The 8,509-nt window shown below is 40.3% G+C and overlaps 1 non-coding gene across 1 annotated transcript; it reads right to left on the reverse strand.

Annotated features, from left to right (window-relative positions):
* Positions 1–4,642: 4,642 nt before the first annotated feature.
* On the reverse strand, positions 4,643–4,751 carry LOC112856575 (U6 spliceosomal RNA). The gene has a single exon (XR_003223143.2). It is a non-coding gene; the product is annotated as a U6 spliceosomal RNA (small nuclear RNA).
* Positions 4,752–8,509: the final 3,758 nt, after the last annotated feature.

Genomic DNA, 8,509 nt, shown 5'->3' on the forward strand with positions numbered 1-8,509 from the left:
CAAGATGCTAGTAAGTTTTGTTCCTGGTGAGAGTCCTCTTACTTGTGTGTAGACAGTCACCTTCTTACTTATCCTCACACTATGGAGAGAGAGCTCTGATCTCTTCACCCCCTATACAGACACCAGGAGCACCACTACCGTGACTTCCTCCAAACCTGATTACTTCCCAAAAAGCCCAGCTCCAAATACCATCACCCTTGGAGTTAAGGCTTCAACACACAAATTTTGGGGGGACATAAGCACTCAGTCCATAGCACTTACACAGAGTCACCTTTAAAAAGGGTGTTGGTTTAAGATAAACCAAATGCCTGATTTCTAGGTAAAATTCTAGCTAAAATATGAGATGCGAACATGTTCTTTTGCCCAACTGAGATAAATATACTTGAATCCTCTTTCAGAAATCTAGTCAAATGGAGAGTTCTAACCCTGGCCAAATTTTCTAAAACATTCAAAACACTCCATTGACCTGTATCTTTGTACATTGTTAGCAGCTGAGAACATAACGTCGTAGAAGTTTACAAAATGTTTTGAAATAGTTCTAGAGACCTGGTTATGCTTAAAGAGTTCAGTTAAATATTCAGTCTTACCATATTTATTGACTTCCTACTATGCATTTTGTAGGCACTGTGCTAGATTAGTGACGACTCAGCCCTTAAGGAGATTTTAATCCAGAAGATTAAGAAGACAAAGGGACAATATGTCAAAGGTCTCAGAGATAATTCCATAGAAGCTGGACTCTGGAAGGGAACCAAAGAATCTGGTCCAGCCCTTCACTGTACAGAAAATGAAGGTGAGGTTCAGAAAAACACACTCATTATGGACTCATCAGGAATAGAACTCAGGGCTTGTGACAATCATATGAGTATTGCTTAATTGTCAGAGAGAGGGTGCACCACAGATCCTAAATTCACATATTGATTTGTTTTGGAGACTCATTTAAGTCCTTGGCTTTCTTATTTAAAAAAAAAATTTTTTAATGTTTATTTTTGAGAGGGAGAGTGTGCATGAGCAGGAGAGGGGGCAGACAGAGGATCCAGAGAAGGCTCTGAGCTGACAGCAGAGAACCCAATTCAGGGCTCACACTCAATGAACTGCAAGATCATGACCTGAGCTGAAGTTAGCCACTTAACTGACTGAGCCACCCAGGTGCCCCATTGACTTTCTTATTTTTTATAGGAGTCAGAGTCTCATTGAAAAGAGTATCTGTGAGCATCCAATTTCAAAACTGCACATGACAATGCTGTGAAAATTTTACAGTACCAATTTGTAATTCATTCTTAGTGTTCCCAGTACTATTTGACTTTTAACTCTTGGAAGGAAGTCATAAAAGCTTGTAACCTCACAACATGGAAGAAAATGGTTGGTGTTAAGTACCAAGCTGTTAGATTAATTAACTAGTATTTACTGGGGACAGGGAAGTGCAAAGGGTATGGTTTCAGGAAGAAGGTATTGAGTCAATTGTTCTGAAAAAAAGTTGACCATATATAGCCAGTGTATCCACCTGACTTATAAATGACTGAAAATAGCACTGCCTATGAAAGCACATACCTATGAAGGTATAGTACCAAGCAGAGTTCCAATAAGGTTTTCAAGAAAAATTATGTAACAAATGACAGATAAATGAGCAGAATTATACGAAGTTTAATAAGGAGTTCTTGCATTTTGTGCCTTTGGATTTTAGACCTATTCAAATTGAACTTCCACTGTTGAAAGAAAGCTCGGTCTCCTCAAGGATGCTGTGGGACCTCAGTAATCCTTTCTCTATTTGCATGTAACTTCTGTGGCCCACTTTACAGGCCATGAGCTTTTGCACAAAGCTGTGCCTGCTTCTGCAGCAGCTCCAGGGAAAACTCAGAAAGAATGCACAAACTTGGCATCATCACTGGTTCTTCCATAGGATTTCAAATCCTGTTGTGTTCTTTCCTCTTAAAATTTCTGACATGAGCCTCAGAGTGACAATCTAGAGAGAGTTAAATCACTTAACTCTCTCCTTTTGATAAAAAAGAAAAAGAGATTCCAAATATCCAGAACGTTAATATCTGTTTAAAAGGCGTGGGTTTATAATAAATAAGCCCTAACATCCAACAGGTGGCACCCAGGGTGCAACACACGATCTGCCAATTACTTGAAAGAACACTCTGAAAGAACATCTTTAGAAAAGATGGAGAGGCTAAAAACAATAAATAAATAACTAAAAAGTTCTCGACCAGGGATAGTGCTGGATATTTTTCCACTTGTCCTTCCAGATTCACTCTGGTGTGGCTTGCTCCAGGAGGCTGAGCTGTGTGCGCTGCTTTGCCTGGGCATCCATCCTGCGTTCTGGGTTCGCTTGGCTTCTGCCAAGTGAAAGAAAGCAGCAGAAGGAAGGAAGGAAGGAGAAGTGAGGTCTTAGAATGGACTTCCTGGGTCCACTTTGTTTGTTTTAATTTAATTTAATTTTTTCAATGTTTATTCTTGAGAGAGACAGAGAGTGTCCCTGCCAGGGAGGGACAGAGACAGAGGGAGACACAGAATCTGAAGCAGGCTCCAGGCTCCGAGCTGTCAGCACAGAGCCTGATGCGGGCTTGTACTCACGAACTGTGAGACCATGACCTGAGCTGAAGTTAGACAAGGCCTTTACCAACTGAGCCATCCAGGCGCCCCTTTGGGTCTGCTTTCTAAAATTTTTTTTTTTTTCAACGTTTATTTATTTTTGGGACAGAGAGAGACAGAGCATGAACGGGGGAGGGTCAGAGAGAGAGGGAGACACAGAATCGGAAACAGGCTCCAGGCTCTGAGCCATCAGCCCAGAGCCTGACGCGGGGCTCGAACTCACGCACCGCGAGATCGTGACCTGGCTGAAGTCGGACGCTTAACCGACTGCGCCACCCAGGCGCCCCTGGGTCTGCTTTCTAAACATACACTGCATGCTGCTAAATCCTCCACCAAAGGCCACTGTTTCCATCAGGCAGCCTTCCCCATGCAATCCCTTAACTAGAAGTTAGGGAGTGACTCCTTCCCTTTTCCTCTAGAGGCAGGGATAGTAACAGCTCCCCTTGTTGCAGCCCCCAGGGTGCTGCACTATCTTTTTGGTGTCCCTTTTCATGACAGATACAGAACACCTTAAGCAAAAACATAGAGCTCAGGTATGAGGTTAGGAACTTCTGTCTGCTTTGGTGCCTAGAGGAATACCTGGCCAACAGTAAGCACTCAATACATATTTGTTGAAAAAATTGTTATACATATATAAGTTTTAATGAAACTTATCATTGGTAATCACAATGCTTGTGATTTGCCAATGTAGATATTAAAAATACATTCCTACATGCATACATAAAAGCTTCAAACACATCCATGTTTTTATATGTACTTAATTGTGCATATATACAAATATATGAATGAAAAGATGTTAATGAATGAGAGTGACAGTGGTGGTGTCCTAATGGAAATTACTGTAGAAAGATGTTCACTACTTAAGATATAATTCAACCTTGTTAACAGGAGATAGCTCATACCTTCCCTTTCAATTCCCCCTGAGTAAACGTGCTCACTTGTGGGGCCCTATGAAAGAAATATTTATCTAGCCCCAACTGGTCATCTGCTCCTCTCTGGAAGCTGGGAGTGTAATGGTGACTATACTAGATTCCACCTGTCCCCATGTAGAAATGTGATGGCATAGGGGTGGGGTAGAAGAGTACTGAGTTTTATGGGAGTCCATGAAAGGATTACCTAATCCTTGATTTAAGACTGCCTAAGGCCAGAGCTGAGAGATAAGGTGTTGGCCAAGTAATGGAAGAGGCTGAGAAGAGAAGGGGGCTCCAGGCACAGGGGACAAGAGCTTGCACAAAAGTGTGGAGAGCAAAAGCCTGGCTCACTCAGGCAACTGAAAGAAGTTCATTATGGTTGGAAAACAGTTTGAAAATGAGAATATTGAGAAATGAGGGTGGAAGAGTAAGAAGTCAGACCATGCAAGGTTTTATATAGATTTAAGAGAGTTGAGATTTCAAGCCAGTTAAATGCTCATTGAGAGAGAACAAAAGGTAATTATTCTTCCCCTCTTCTCCAAAACATAAGCACACATACACACTTTATATCTCCTAATTGGGAGGAAGTTAAGGATTCCAGATGTTACTGTAAAGCAATGGTTGTCTAATTGATATTAACCCATATTTGTTGAAATGCTTAAATAACTATGATTAAGCAGCTAGCAGTTATTGTGTGCTTACTAGATTACAGGCACTGTTCTCAGAACTTTTTAGGTATGATTTTCTTTAACACTCACAATAACCTGATAGATAACTCTATCAGATAGCTACTATTTTTATCTGAAGTTTACCAATAAAGAAGAGGTACAGGAAAGTTAAATGCCTTACTCAAAATCATACAGATAGTAAGTGGTAAAGATTTTTAAAAAATGGGGGGAGTAGTGGTTTTTCCTCATCTCCAGTGGAAGGTAGGTTAAGAAAAATACTTGGGAACTGCACTGATATTGAATATAAATAATTGGGACTAGGGTGATAAGCTTGCTTTAAGAAGCAACAGATTGGTCCCATACCTTATATCATAGCACAGAGAACAAATTTAGTGAATAATACATTAAGTGTTGAAACTGATGTAAGCACAAACACAGCAATAGATTGCTTTTCCTTTTTTTTTTTTTTTTTTTAATATGGAACGCTTCACGAATTTTCATGTCATCCTTGTGCAGGGGCATGCTAATCTCCGTATCGTTCCAATTTTAGTATTAGTATATGTGCTGCCGAAGTGAGCACTTAAATTGCTTTTCTAAGGGGGAAATTTGAACAGAACTTTTTTGAAAGTCAGGGGAGCCATGGTAACTAAGAATTGAAATTTGAATCCAACAGGTCATGAACCAGTATGTCAAGGCAATGCCTGGTGCCTCCATTTTCCTAACTTTAAAATAAAGTGACATTTTATATTACTATGTTGGAGCATTGAAGAATTATGCATTATACAGCCATTTGAAATTAGTCTATGCTGTAATTATAAATGAGAAAAGGCAAAACATTATTTGAATCAAATAACTTCAAAGTCTTTAGTGTTATTAGAAGCTTACCATTAATCTTTAAGAAAAATAAGTCTTTGGTTGTTTGACACCAGCAGATGGCACCCTAACAAAATAATTTGTGTGCCATAGGTGAACTCATACAGCCCTCTGTATATTCAAATGCAAGGCGAGCTCACTGTATTTGGATATGTAGGGTAGAAAAGAGAAAAACCAAAGACAAGACTTGCTCTTTTTGACTCAGACAATTTTTACTTGGTGAGGAAAAAGCAGCAAGAACATTTTCCTTATTAGTCTTTATTTTGTGAATACCTAGCTAGCTTGAATCATTATTCTAAGAAAGTGCTCTATAAATCTCCATAAACCTCCAGCTATAAAGGTAACATGATTACATTGAAGGGAATAAAATGGACTGATCCATACCTCTTCCCAGCTTAAAAAAAAAAAAAAAGAAGGGAATTTGGTGAAACAAATACTCTTTTTGATTGTTTCAACTGACAGAGAAGACACTGGAGTTAGTTTTGTTTTGTTTTGTTTTGTTTTGTTTTGTTTTGTTTTGTCTTTTAGAGTTTAATTGAGAAGAACTTAAACGTGAAGTCTGCATCAAAGATACTTGCCACAATGACCATTTCAATTTCAGACCTATTCAAGTTGAATTATTCCAATTAGGCGATTGGTGTTTGAATCTCCCCCCTTGCTATTTATGTGTTAACTATTATTTTTTTAAGTTTATTTATTTCGTTTGAGAGAGAGATGGAGGGAGAGATCTCATGGGAGCAGGAGAGGGACACAGAGAGAGGGAGAGAGAGAATTCCAAGCAGGCTCTGTGCGGTTAGCACAGAGCCCTTCATGGGACTTGATCCCATGAACCATGAAATCATAACCTGAGCTGATACCAAGAATCGGTTACTCAATCGACTGAGCCACGCAGGAGCCCTATGTTAACTGTTATTTTTAAAGTAAATACAGGGTATTTTGTTAAGATGGTGATATGTGCATCTATAAAGGATGAGTATTTCCCATTTTAGAAGATGTCAGGGTTACCACTTTTTCTTTCTTCATCCTTTTGCTTAGTTCCAGGTATTTGATTTACAGAAACAGCCAGATCTGCAGTTTGCCCATCATTTTCTGGTCTCTGAAAAGGGTAACAACCCAAGTTTTTGGCCTGTTATTCAAGCCCTCTCACCTGCCTCTGTCTCCTAACAAATAATTCTTATCTTCTCCAAATATATGAATTTATAATTACTCTGAAAGGAACTATAATCAAAGAGTCAAACTTGAGTATAAAAACTACCCAGGATCCAAGACCAGCCCTCTCTCTAAGATGGAAACTTTAGGTGTAAAAAGCAGTAACAGGAGGTACCAGGAACTACATTCAGCACCAGTCTACTTCCTTTGTACACTTACTGCTGGGTCTTACTCAAGAAAAAGACTGAAATCAAATATATAATTCCATCCTCTTGAAGACCTTGAGTGAAAAGAGGGAAAGGCTAAGCAGCATGACTATTTTTAGGGATAGGGTGTCTGGGAAGAAATCAAGGTGATTTGCTTGCTGAGAAACAGAATGGTTCCTGGAGGCACACCCTTTTACCTAAAAAAAGCAGCTGACTTCCAGCCAAAGCCTTGGAAACAAGTGAGGCCGGTGCTTGAAAGATGAACCACACCTGACAAAGCTGGAGCTTGGTGGATTCACAACCTGCCCTGAGAAGACCATCCAGTTGCAAGGAACAGTGGTTAATAATTATTGAGCACAAACTAGCACTTGAGGACTCTGGCAAGCATTTATAGAAATTAATTAAATGCTTACACCAACCATATCATCGTGTTGCTATTGTACAGTATATACATTTTAAAGCTGAGAAACTTGAAGCATTCATAGCTTTATCAAAATTTACCCTGGGTGGTCTGGGTCCACTTTTAACCACTAATCCACATCACCTCTCTAGTAATTCTCTATGAACTTTTTGTGAACATTTCACCACTGTCTAAATAAAGATGGAAGAAGAAAAAAAAAAAAAAACAACAACCAACAACTGTGGTTTCATACAGCCAAAAGAGAAGGGTTTTTGTTTGTTTTACTTAAGTTTGTAGCGGTGGAACTTTCTGGGTTGATAACAAAGCTCAACACTGCCATGTTATTTCACCATCTGGAAATGTGCCTCAGCTTGTCCTTCCCTCAGAGTGCCTGGTCAGCACAGAAGATCTATCAGTGTCTGCAGAAGGGGAAAGTTCCCACTCTTCAAGAGTTGTGTCAGGGAAAGAGTGATTCAGAAGATACTGGGAGGCACATAGAGAAATGCAAAAACAGGTAGAATTGAGTAGAGGAAACTAGTGCTTTAAACAAACGCAGGAAAAAATCCTGGAATCCATCTAGGAGTCGCTGTGAAGCCGTGGTCAGCAAAGGAGCACATTGTGATGGTTCAAGTCAGTGAAGAGAGCTGGCCTCAAGTTTTCTCTCTCCACCCAGAGAGACCTTTTTCTGGGTATCAGGGTGGTACAATCAGTTTGGAGTCTTCCACCCACCTGACGACTATTCTCGCATTCTAAGGTCGAGAACCGTGTCTGGAGACAGCTTAGCCAAATATCCAGTCACTGGCGTCACCTGGGAGTCTGTTTCTTCTACCAGGTAACACTTAATGCTGTCAGTTCTGCCAGCTAACTCCTCCATCAAGAGTAATCTAGGCTTTTATTTTCTTCTTGGGATTCCAAAATGGGGATGGTTCCCGGGTCTTCTCCTTAGCGGTTCTCTTTTCACAACTCACTTCCCATCAGCCCAATTTGTTTTCCCACTTTATCCTAAAGAACTCCAAGGAGGGAAGCTAATAAAACCTGTTTAAGGCAGAAGTTGGGCAACTGCAGTCATTAGCGTCTCTGAAGTTTTTCCCCCCTTCTGTGTATTATCACCACCAAGGCTAGGCTGATGTTTAGCAAAGAGCACCTGTCAAAACAAAAGAAGAGTTTCACACCTCACAATTTTAAGCCCCAGGTAAGAAACTCAGCCTGTTGGATCCGCAAAGAGGAAGACGAGAAACCTGAAACTCTAAGGCTTGGAGAAGAGTTAAATGAGTTTCCTCTGGGTACCAACAGGCTTTTGTTTAACACGATTAAATCCTCTTTGTTTCATTACAGACATCAATTCGAAAACAAACAGTGTGATCAAGATAAAGGCCTGGAGCAGCATTCTGTTTCTCTTTCTCTTCTTTTTCTCAGAGAGCTATCACCACCTCTCAGTGGACAGGCTTAAAGGAACTTAACTGGCTCACAGAAAATTGATGAGCTGAGCTGAGCAGGTGTACAGGAAAGCTTTGCGCTGCAGGGTTAGGCAATGGAAAAAGTGTGAAGCACTTATGTCCATGACCAGATCGAGTGATAAGAGGACCGGCTTCCTTTGCTATCTAATTAATTGTCTTTCTTTTCAAAACACGGTCTTTGATTTCAAGAAGCACCTGAAGAAGGTAAGACCTAGTCCTAGTGCGACAACAACCGAAAACTCCTATGGGGGTA

The sequence above is a fragment of the Puma concolor genome, chromosome B3 (assembly GCF_028749965.1).
Source record: "Puma concolor isolate L17-30 chromosome B3, mPumCon1.1.hap2, whole genome shotgun sequence".
Lineage (NCBI taxonomy): Eukaryota > Metazoa > Chordata > Mammalia > Carnivora > Felidae > Puma > Puma concolor.